The sequence below is a fragment of the Pyrus communis genome, chromosome 10 (assembly GCF_963583255.1).
Source record: "Pyrus communis chromosome 10, drPyrComm1.1, whole genome shotgun sequence".
Taxonomy (NCBI): Eukaryota; Viridiplantae; Streptophyta; class Magnoliopsida; order Rosales; family Rosaceae; genus Pyrus; species Pyrus communis.
Window position 1 is genome coordinate 14838714 of NC_084812.1, and position 12980 is coordinate 14851693.

At 37.1% G+C, this 12980-nt stretch overlaps 1 pseudogene; it reads left to right on the forward strand.

Moving 5' to 3' along the window:
• The first annotated feature begins 437 nt into the window (after window positions 1-437).
• Window positions 438-547, forward strand: LOC137749091 (U6 spliceosomal RNA; annotated as a pseudogene).
• Window positions 548-12980: the final 12433 nt, after the last annotated feature.

Genomic DNA, 12980 nt, shown 5'->3' on the forward strand with positions numbered 1-12980 from the left:
CAAAACCGTGAGGAGTAGTCGGGGCTCAAAGCGGACAATATCGTGCTACGGTGGAGTCGAGCTCGTGATGTGGTGGAGGCCTAGGCTGGGATATGACAATTCACCCCTGTTACGGGCCCGACATCTTCATCGGCACACGTTCTGCCAGGGATTGGCTCTGATACCAAATTGTCACATCCTAGCCTAGACCCCCACCATATCCCGGGCTCGACTCCATCGTAGCATGATATTGTCCGCTTTGGGCCCCGACCATGCCCTTACGGTTTTGTTTATGGGAACTCACACGAGAACTTCCCAGTGGGTCACCCATCATGGGATTGCTCTGGCGCGCTACTCGCTTAACTTTGGTGTTCCGATGGAACCTGAAGCCAATGAGCTCCCGAAAGTCCTCGTGCTAGGTAGAGATGGGAATATACATATAATGCTTACAAGATCTACTCTCCTGGGCGATATGGGACATCCGATAAAATTGGAATGGTACAGAGAAGATTAACATAGCCCCTGCGCAAGGATAACACGCATAAATCAAGAAATGGTCCAAATTTTTATTGTAACATCCCACATCGCCCAGGGGAGTGGATCCTATAAGCCTTATATGTATATTCCCATCTCTACCTAGCACGAGGCCTTTCGGGAGTTCACTGGCTTCGGGTTCCATCGGAACTCAGAAGTTAAGTGAGTAGCGTGCGAGAGCAATCCCATGATAGGTAACCTACTAGGAAGTTCTCGTATGAGTTCCCATAAACAAAACCGTGAAGGTGTGGTAGGGGCCCAAAGCGGACAATATCATGCTACGATGCAATCGAACCCGGGATGTGGTGGGGGCCTGGGCCAGGATGTGACAATTTGGTATCATAGCCAATCCTTGGCCAAAAGTGTGCTAATGAGGACGTCGGGCCCTTAAGGGGGGTGGATTGTAAGATCCCACATCGTCTAGGGGAGTGGATCCTATAAGCCTTATATATATATATATATATATTCCCATCTCTACCTAGCACGAGGCCTTTCGGGAGCTCACTGGCTTCGAGTTCCATCGGAACTCCAAAGTTAAGCGAGTAGTGCGCGAGAGCAATCCCATGATGGGTGACCCACTGGGAAGTTCTTGTTTGAGTTCCCAGAAACAAAACCGTGAAGGCATGGTCGAGGCCTAAAGCAGACTATCGTGCTACGCTGGAATCGAGCCCGGAGATAGTGGGGGCTCAGGCTGGGATATGACACTTTGGTTCGGTTTCGATTTCAGTGGTTAGAAAACCGAACTGAACCGAACCGAATAATTATATTAAATTAATATTTATTTATTTTATTTATTATTTAATCTGTTTGGGTATTATCTTCAAAACCTAATTTTTAAGCCATTGTATTTCCAAATTATAAGCCTTTATATTATTAAAAAAAGCTTTTAACAACTAAACCCTAACATATCTTCTCTCACTTTGTTCTTTCTTTCACCCCAACCGCACCACTTTTCTCCTTGTTCTTTCTTTTCCTTTCTCCGTCCTCCATCCTCCATCTTCATTATTCGTTCCCTCCTCCCTCTTCTATTTTCTCCCCCATCTAGATCTTTACTCTCTCCCTCATCCATGACAAATCATGTCTTTCTCTCTCCCACATAAATCCTCTGTTGCATCTTCTGATCTTTCTCTCTTATTTCGGGCGAGCCAAGAATCCATACTCGCCGGTAGTCACAACAACTCTTCTGAGTCCAACTTTCAAAGGGGTAAGAGATTTTGTTTAAGATTTGAACCCAAGATCTATGTGATGATGTGAATGAATTTTGTAAATTTCTCTGAGATTTGTATCTTTGTAAGTTTCTGAATGAATTTTGCGATGGGTTTATGAATTGTGTGAGTTTTTTCTGAATAAATTTTGTGATGGGTTTGTCGAAATAAGATAGGGGTTGGATAAAAAGGAATTCTCCATAGCTTTGGTTATGTATTTGCAGGTAATTTTGCATGCAAAATTGAGCACGTCAACCCTCCACCTCCATCCTCCAAGGCCTCTAATTAGAGTGACATTTGCTTTTTATTTATTAAATTTATTGTACCTGGCATTTTTTATTCTTTCTACTAGTTAAGAATTATTCATATGGAGTATTTTAATTAATTATTTTTTTGTTTTGGTCTTAGCTTTCAATATTTTATTGTTGGTTTGTTGTGAACTTGCAGCTTTGGCTATGAAGGTAAAAATAATTGATTTGTATCTTTGTATTTTTTTTTCTATAATTGTTTTCGCAGCAAAAATAAGGGAAAAAGGACAATTAGGTTGTTGCTAGTGTTCTTCCAAATGAATTAAATTGAGTATGTAAGAAGAATCGCCCACAGATCAATTTCAGAATTTAAAAAAAAAGTGAAAAACCGGAATTGGACTGAAACCGAACTGGAAATATCGAAACCAAAATTAAACCGAACAAAAAAAAACTGGAATAAAACCAAACCGAACTGAGCCGAACAATAACTTCGATTCGGTTTTCGATTTTGGCAAAAAACTGTACTGATCGGAACCGAACCCACTCATAGAACCCATGACTATAACTACCCAGACGGACATAAAGCGCTTTATATGGAAGAACCGCATTTGCTGCTTCGACATCCCTTACTCCATCGTCAAAGACAATGGTCCCTAGTTCTTCAAAAAATATGGCATTAAGCAGTACATGTCCACTCCTCGGTATTCGCAAGGCAATAGGCAAGTCGAGGCATCTAACAAGGCCATTCTCAACTGCCTCAAGAAGTTTTTCTCAGACAAGAAGGCAAGTGGCCAGATGAGCTTCTCGGTGTTCTGTGGGCATATCGCACCACTAAGAGACAAGTAACCGGCAAAACTCCATTCTTCTTGGTGTTTGGCTCTGAGGCGATCATTCATTCCAACATCATGGTGCTGAGCATCAGCATTGTATTGCCGAATTTCGGGAAGAACGAGAAGGAGATGGCCGCAAACTTAAACTTGGCAAAGGAAGAGTGCGAAAAGGTTATCACCCGCATTGCGGCCTATCTGCAACAGATCCTCTCGAACTACAATAAGAGGGCGAAGATCCAGCAGTTCTAGCCATGAGACTTAATCCTTATAAAGGCCTTCATAACCGCCTGCCGGGAAGGCTAAAAAAAGATGGCTCTTATCTGGGAAGGTCCGTACATAATCAGCCGAGTAGGCGGGAAGGGCAGCTACACCCTCACCACTATGAGACAGTACTAGAATGGTATAATACTGTCTCAAGTTTACCAAACCAACCCGTAATAGAATGCCTACAACTTGAGACAGTACTACGGGCTGGTTTGGTATTGCTGTCCTTTGAAAAAAAGCTTCTGTGAGAATAAGCAGCTGTGCTGTGAGAATAAACGGTTATGAAATAAAACAGCAAAGTGTTTGGTAAACTTTTTGTAAAAGTGCTTTTGGAAAAAAAAAAACAGTATGATAGTGTTTGGTAAACTTTTTTGTAAAACAGCTGTGACTGTGTGAAATGACCAAAAATGGTATAATACTAAATGTGCTATTAATTTAATTTTCTTAACAAATTAAAGTGAATTACTAAATATATTTTATTTTTAGAAGAAAAATATTTATAAACTTTATCTTAAATATTAATTAGTATGACAAACTACTTTAATAGAAATATTTTAGAGTGAATAGCTAGGATTCATTATTACAATATTGTTAATGTACTTGAAAGTAGTCTAATTAGATGCATTCATCAAACTTGTTGCTATTCTATTTCTTAATGCCTCTACCTCATGTGATCCTTCAACTTGATAATTTTGATATTCATCATCATCATCATCACTACTATCGCTTTCTTCGCAAAAGTCCCTGGGGTCTTCAAAATGACGATCACGTTCAAAATACCTCCGTATGTAGTTATGAAGAGCCATTGTAGCAATGACAATCTTCACTTGCTTATTGAACGGGTAATTAGGCATATCCCTTAAAATTGCCCATCTTTTCTTCCATACCCCAAAAGTTCGTTCAATGATGCTCCTAAGAAAAGAATGCATGTGGTTGAATACCTCTTTGTGACCCGTTGGTTCGGCACCCCTACGAAAGTCCAGGAGATGATATCTTTCACCTTTATATGGTCCCAAATAACCTCTCATTTGTGGGTACCCCGCATCTACCAATTAATAATTTCCTGACAATTGAAAATTTGTTTTGTATTGTAATAATTATACAAAGCAAGTATGTGAAATGTTATAATAAAAGTATGAAGATTGCCATTTGGAGGCTTAGAAAAATTTAAATTTGGATTCCATAGCACGGATAGAAAAACCCTTGTATCATGTGCAGTGCCTTCTCGTCCGGCACAAGCAAATGTGAATTGCATGTCAAAATTACATGCAACCATAACATTTTGAGTCGGTATTCCTTTCCTACCAATGTATGGAACTTGATCCGAAGGTGTTATTGAAGCCTCAATTGTTGGAAATGTGCCCTAAAACCAATCATATGATGATACTTTACGGACATTTCACAAAGTTAAACTAATGTAGTTTAAATATAAAGGGCAAAGATTATTGTTTGAGCCGTCTCATATAAATGTTATATGCTTAAACGATAAGTCCAAGGAATATGTGATTGGAAGAATGCGATCTAAAGAAGTTAGATTCATGAGACCATTCTTTCGTTGACATATCCTAAACGTTCCTGATCATAGGATTGTCAATTGGGCATTGACATTCCGTTAAGATCAGTACGTGCTATGTCTTCTCTCAGGGAGAGTGACTAGTCTCGAGTCATTGGTGTGTGTGACATCAAGACAAGTACGTAGGTGCTCAATAGAGAATGAGTTCACTGAACACGATCAACGAAGAGTTCTCATATTCATGTCACATGAGAACTCATGGTTGGGATAATGCAAATTAGTCTTTTGACCTGAGGCATCACAGTTGTCTTGTGGTTAGGTCCTTAATCTTTGATTATGTCAAAGTCACTCCATCAGGAGGGTGTCCACGGCATCGTTGGGGTTAAGCCACTTAGCCATGGAGGCAAGTGAATGCGCAACAAGGGATCTCTAACCTTCAAACTGTTTGAGGGAGAATACTCTATGATATGATTAAGAATCTTTGGCCAAAGTATGAATGAGATTTAGGAATGTGTTCCAAATCACATTCAAGGTAATCATATAAGCACAAGACTCACATTGGATAGTAGACATGAATAAACTATCAAACCAAACAATGTGGTCAAGAGTATTGTATTAGAGAAAGACCGTATTGCATTTGTAATCCTAAAACTGAATAGGTTCTCCACCTCTTCTGATTAGCTTGGGTAACCATGACATGCTGCTAGGCGTCAACCATGGTTTGTGGAAGCCCTAAAAGTGTATTATCACTAACGGGAGAATTGAAAGTAAGTTCCAATTCACAATCGATTTGAAAGAGTTTGAATCGCCCACTGCCTCGCTAAAAGGAACCTAATGGATCGTACACCGTGTAAGATAGAGATTGAAGATTCAACGGAGATGAGTAAGAATAATTAAATGGTTTAATTATTTATGGCAAGGATTAATTAATATGATTATTAATCAAACGAATAAGTTCGTTAAAAGACCTCGGGATAGTTTTGGACCTTAAGGCCCAATGGGCTTCGAACGTCAAGTCCATTGACTTAAGTTGTGTGACAACTTAATGAATAATGATTCACAAAGGCCCAAATAGTCCAATAAATCCCATGTTAAAGAAAGAGTGGTTTTGGACTTATTTACAAGTTTGCCACTCAAATGAATTAAGGAATAAGTATGACTTAATAGCCAAAATTCATTTAGGGTTGTATTTGGGGAAATTGGAGAAATACAAACTCTCCTTTCTCTCTAGAAATGGCCGGCCACCCTTGAGGAAAACATCTAGCAATCTTACTTCCTCAAGGTCACTCATTTCTTCTACAATATGCCTTGGTGTGGAGACTTAGAGGTTTTCAATTTTGGGAACTTGGAGAAACCTTTTCATCCATCCAAATCCATGGATCTAAGATGCAAGGAATGAAGGCCCTCTCTTTGGGTGATTAGCCTTTGCTTATGCAAAGAGGAATCTACAAAGGTATTGAATTCTCAACTCACTTTGTTTTGAGTTGAGTCTTGGTTCACCTATCTACTAGGCTTTGAAGTTCATGGGTTAAGTTTTGTTTTTGAGTGCATATAAACATGATTCCGCCTTTTAATTGTTAATTGCATGTTGTTGATGTTGCTCAAATGAACTTGTTTTTCACAAATCTTCCTTCAAGTGGTATCAAGAGCCTAAGTCTAGTAGTTGGTGAATCCTTTTAGGTTTTGTAGTTCATAGTTTGTGATTTGAATGTTGTAATTGTTACAAGGTTTATTCTTGCTTCTTTGAATGTAAATTTTGTTAGAAAATTTGCCATCTCAAATGTTGTAGATGTAGTTCATATGAGCATGAATTTTGGAGCTAAATTTTGGTGCCATGTTTTTGGGGAAATTCGGCCAAATCCAAAGGGTGGATTTTTGGGTTCTTGTTTGACTTGTTAAAAGTGTTTTAAAGTGACTTTTGGAACCCCTATATACCCTAGTATGGTTGTATGTTATTTCCCTTAAGTTTGAGTGGTTTTGGGATGTTTTTGGGTGAAGAATGTTCATGGAGCTCTTATGGGTTTTTCATGAATGTTCTTCATTGTTCTTGATATGTTCTTGCCAAGAACAAAAGGTTTGGTGTTTTGATTCAAAGTTTTGATTTATTTCATAAAGTTTTTGTTTTGAAATATTTCTTATGTTTAAATATATTAGATATTTATTTTGAAAAATTAAAGAAATTTTAGTGGGTAGGTGTGTAATGATTTATTCCATTTCACACATCCCACTTACAAAAACTTTGAAAATTTTTTTAATACTTTGCTTCAAAACCGGCCACCCTACTCAATTAGGGTCCTTGTGGGGCTTTTATGCAATTACATAAAGTTTTGATACTTTTGTGTATTTGTATTTTGACCCAAAAGTTTACGTTTTTACGTAAAGGTCCAAAATCACTAAAAGGACAAATTGTTTTGCTCCTTTAATGAAGTTTTAGCTTTTGTGGAAATTTTTGGGTTCTAGTTGTAATTACATGAAGTAGTGGACTTTTGTGTTTTTACAAAGTGACCCCAAAAGTTTAAGTTTTGCAAAATGGCCCAAAAGTTGAGGTCATAGCATTTTGGCCCAAATTAGGTAGAGAACAAAATTGTTTTGTCTCTTTAAATGAGAATTGGATTTTCATTTCATTTAGCTCCATTTAAATCAATTCTATGGATACAAAAACCAAATGAAAATGTTGCATTCAAGTTTAATTAGTTAAAGCGTTAATTAATTAAAGAAAGGGTGATTATGAACCTAAGCCTACTATAATTGAGCTATGTGAAAGGCCGTTTCAAATTTGTTTGAACCATGGGAATGTGTAGATTAAATTTTGGTTGTAATTTGATATGATCAATTGTTGTAAAAGAGCATAAGCTCTTCTTTACTTTAAAGTAATTTGATTTGATCAATTGTTGTAAAAGAGCATAAGCTCTTATTTACTTTGAAGTACTCCTTTCTTGTTTTATTCGATATGCATGAAATTGGAGTAGTTGGGTCCAACGCCCAATAAGACAACACGCCTTAATGTGATTAAACGCGTAACTAAAATCAATCACCATCCCTAGACCGAGATTCAACACTAGGCTCGTGTTGAATCGAATCAAAGGTTCATAGTCATCCTAAGGCCCTAAGGCAACTATATAGTCCATCAATGAATGCAAACCTTATGTTAGTAGTATCATATACTCTTGCTTTAAAAACCATTTTAAAAGCTTAGTGGGAGTATTATATACAACTAAATCAATCAAATGGACCAAACCTTATGTTAGTAGTATCATATACTCTTGCTTTAAAAACCATTTTAAAAGCTTAGTGGGAGTATTATATACAACTAAATCAATCAAATGGACCAATAGTTGTAATAGGATCAAAATTGTTTTAATTAGATTAAAATGAATATTTATGTGATGAGACCTAAAACCCTCAACCAAACCATTATTAAGTTGATAAGCGAGAGATGCTTTGAATATCTCTTCGTGGCCTTCCACCGTGGTAGGCTCCAATCGTTTGTGACTTGTACACCGGCTTCACCCTATCATGGGGGAGTACAAAGTGCATGCTTACACTCAGGAGGAGTCTATACGCATATGATGAGGTGAGTGTAGGCAACGAGGATGGCCAATATCATATCATTGTGAGGCTATTCTTGAACCCCTTCATGAACTAAGCATGGTGGGAATAACTTAACTAAGTGCAATGGCGCCGATATCATATCATTGTGAGGCAACATTCTCTAGAGGCCAAATAAGATGGGTACTTGCAAGAGATGCAAATGAGTAAGCGTACTCTCTCATTATTATTAATGCTAGCCAATATCGTATCATCGTGAGGTGGGCTTGGTAATAGTGAGCCTCCCATACCCTACTAAGAGTTTCCTCCAAAACTCTCGAATTCCGATGAGGGATATGGAATTTGCCAAAAATAGTGGGTGGTGCTATTTGATTTAAAGACCCGAATCAAATGGCTTAAAATCAATCAATTTATATTCGTTATGTATTTGTTTACCAATATATTTGCAAACGCTATCCAAAACTTGACAAAGAAAAGCCGAATGCTTTAATTTCCGGACTTAGTTCTACAATCCCATAGATTGTCTTTAATGGCTTGTAGATGTAACTAAGTAGTCGCATCCTCACAATCTTCCTATTGATAATGTATCATTGGAAGAATATGTTAGATAAGTCTAACATGAGAAGGACAACACTTTTAATGTCATAATTCTTCAAATACAAATTGTTGTATGAAGAAATGAGAGTTGCCTTGAACAACTCTTGAAAGTTTGTAATTATGTTTAGAACATAATGGTTGGTTGACAAAAATAGTCCATCAACATGGACTTATGATGATTTTGAATCATTGAGTGTTGAAGTGTTAAACCACTTAACGAGACGGAAATTAGGCAAGGACTTCACCTTTGTGTCCCTATCCTAATGGTTCACTAAGTTTATTGTAAACTATATAGTGAACAATAACCGCACGCTCTCCAAATCGTTTGATGTGTATAACACATTTGAAATAAGTTTCAAGAGAGATAGTGGGAGTTTAGGGACCATGACTATTGTAGTCAAAGGAGAAGTCAAATGAAGAAGGCAAAATAACTCCAAGGGAACAAACTTTCTTTATGAAAGGATGGACATTGGAAGGGGTATTTGCAAGAAATGTCTTGCAAGTGTCAAGAACACACCTTTCGAAGGTGTTGTAATATGTTCTTGAAATAGTTCAAAACAGTTGGTTCTTCTACTTGAATGCTTGATTCCGTATTAGTAACTATGTTTTACAATTGTTGTAAAAGTGTGCTAATAAAAAGTAGAAGATTAATGAGAGAAGAGAAAGTACTTCACATTCGGAAAGTGAATAAAATAAAGATCTCTGCGAAAGCGGATTGTACTTACTTCCTCATATGAACTACCAAAGAAATTGGAAAATACTAAAGATTGTCTTTACATTCCAATTTTAAGGAACTTAAATCCGTCACTATAGTAGAGATGGATAAATGTTTTGTTTGACAAAACATTGTTCTTTATTAATCAATAATTAGATTATTGTAATTTAATTGGTTGTCTCTATAGTAGAGATGATGTGGTAGTTTAACTGTTTAGAATACGATGATGCTTAAAACCCAAAAGGTTGCAAGGTAGTGACTAATCCCAACTGAGTTGTGATACCTCTAAAACATAAGTTACGAGTTGGTCATAGATGGATGCTTTGGATCGTTAGATCCGGATCCAATACCTTCTTGTTAAAATTGTATAGAGGCGAAATGTTCGAATCTTTATTCTTTTGGAAAGAAGAAAGAATCACAAAGTTGTTGAGGTTAATTCACTTAGATGTTAGTGGCACTTGTCCACAACATAATACTACTCATGAGATATCTCTTTATTATGACTAAAGAGATATTTGGGTGGAAACGTTAAAAGTAATGACTTTAATGTGTTCCATCATGTATGCAAAATATATTGCCATATAGAAGCTTACAACATTGTTGTTTGGATGGGAAAGTTCATTTATGAACTCTCCATTCGGTTCCAACCAGAAAGTGTATGACACTAATGGGGCGATAGCTCAAGCCAGGGAATCAAGGTCTCATCAAGGTCCGAACTCAAATGAGAGACTGAACCACATGATTAGGAATCATGAATAATGGTGACGTCGTTATTCTCAAGGTTGCTTCTATGGATAACATATAGATATCCATCTTGTTTAGGCCTACTACTCAGCCATTTATGAAATGAATTACAGAAGAGGTATCATCACTAATAACCAAGCTGATTGGCTCTAGTGCAAGTGGGAGATTGTTGGAAATGTGCCCTAAAACCAATCATATGATGATACTTTACGGACATTTCACAAAGTTAAACTAATGTAGTTTAAATATAAAGGGCAAAGATTATTGTTTAAGCCGTCTCATATAAATGTTATATGCTTAAACGATAAGTCCAAGGAATATGTGATTGGAAGAATGCGATCTAAAGAAGTTAGATTCATGAGACCATTCTTTCGTTGACACATCCTAAACGTTCCTGATCATAGGATTGTCAATTGGGCATTGACAGTCCGTTAAGATCAGTACGTGCTATGTCTTCTCTCAGGGAGAGTGACTAGTCTCGAGTCATTGGTGTGTGTGACATCAAGACAAGTACGTAGGTGCTCAATAGAGAATGAGTTCACTGAACACGATCAACGAAGAGTTCTCATATTCATGTCACATGAGAACTCATGGTTGGGATAATGCAAATTAGTCTTTTGACCTGAGGCATCACAGTTGTCTTGTGGTTAGGTCCTTAATCTTTGATTATGTCAAAGTCACTCCATCAGGAGGGTGTCCACGGCATCGTTGGGGTTAAGCCACTTAGCCATGGAGGCAAGTGAATGCGCAACAAGGGATCTCTAACCTTCAAACTGTTTGAGGGAGAATACTCTATGATATGATTAAGAATCTTTGGCCAAAGTATGAATGAGATTTAGGAATGTGTTCCAAATCACATTCAAGGTAATCATATAAGCACAAGACTCACATTGGATAGTAGACATGAATAAACTATCAAACCAAACAATGTGGTCAAGAGTATTGTATTAGAGAAAGACCGTATTGCATTTGTAATCCTAAAACTGAATAGGTTCTCCACCTCTTCTGATTAGCTTGGGTAACCATGACATGCTGCTAGGCGTCAACCATGGTTTGTGGAAGCCCTAAAAGTGTATTATCACTAACGGGAGAATTGAAAGTAAGTTCCAATTCACAATCGATTTGAAAGAGTTTGAATCGCCCACTGCCTCGCTAAAAGGAACCTAATGGATCGTACACCGTGTAAGATAGAGATTGAAGATTCAACGGAGATGAGTAAGAATAATTAAATGGTTTAATTATTTATGGCAAGGATTAATTAATATGATTATTAATCAAACGAATAAGTTCGTTAAAAGACCTCGGGATAGTTTTGGACCTTAAGGCCCAATGGGCTTCGAACGTCAAGTCCATTGACTTAAGTTGTGTGACAACTTAATGAATAATGATTCACAAAGGCCCAAATAGCCCAATAAATCCCATGTTAAAGAAAGAGTGGTTTTGGACTTATTTACAAGTTTGCCACTCAAATGAATTAAGGAATAAGTATGACTTAATAGCCAAAATTCATTTAGGGTTGTATTTGGGGAAATTGGAGAAATACAAACTCTCCTTTCTCTCTAGAAATGGCCGGCCACCCTTGAGGAAAACATCTAGCAATCTTACTTCCTCAAGGTCACTCATTTCTTCTACAATATGCCTTGGTGTGGAGACTTAGAGGTTTTCAATTTTGGGAACTTGGAGAAACCTTTTCATCCATCCAAATCCATGGATCTAAGATGCAAGGAATGAAGGCCCTCTCTTTGGGTGATTAGCCTTTGCTTATGCAAAGAGGAATCTACAAAGGTATTGAATTCTCAACTCACTTTGTTTTGAGTTGAGTCTTGGTTCACCTATCTACTAGGCTTTGAAGTTCATGGGTTAAGTTTTGTTTTTGAGTGCATATAAACATGATTCCGCCTTTTAATTGTTAATTGCATGTTGTTGATGTTGCTCAAATGAACTTGTTTTTCACAAATCTTCCTTCATCAATATGCACTCCATCTATGGCACCAATACAATCCTAAAAATAATAATATAGAAGAAAACCGTCAACCTACACTTATAGTTTGCAAATAAGTTAGAAGACGAGTCAATTTTTACCTTAAAATAAGGCATGTATCTTGTATCTCTCCTTATTTCTTGGGGAATGCCACGAAACTCCGAATCCATTGGTTTGATAATATATATTGCCATCTTACATATGATATCCAACATAGCACCAAAATATCTACTAATAGTCTCACCAGAATGTTGAAATCTCTCTTGAGCTAATCTATTTTTCACACCATGTCCCAACATATGCAAGAACATTCCTAATATTTCAGTTGCATTCATTTTCCTTGAACCTTTCAATCCATAATTAGTTTGCAAGTCATTGGATAATCTATAAAAGACATCTTTGTTCATCCTAAACATTCTATAGCATCGCACATCATTTCCTTGTAGCACTTCCATCAACCAAATATTACCTGTATGGGAAGAATTCATACATGGAGTTTTGTGGACATATTTTAAATACTATGTTTCAACAGCTCTCGCTACAGCGCATATAATTAAACCATCCTCCAACTCCTCAACATCATCATCAGAGGTGTTCATATTGAATATACATGTAACCTAACACATAATTCAATATTCCACAAGTCATAATCCAACAATCACTAAGAAGTCATAATCCGACATTCAAGAACAAGTCAATCCAACGTTTAACAAGAAATCATAATCCAACATTCAATAAACACAAAATACAAGCAACATTCAACACATAGTCTTAATGCAAAGTACAAAATACACAAAGTCCTAATTCATAGTTATAGCTTC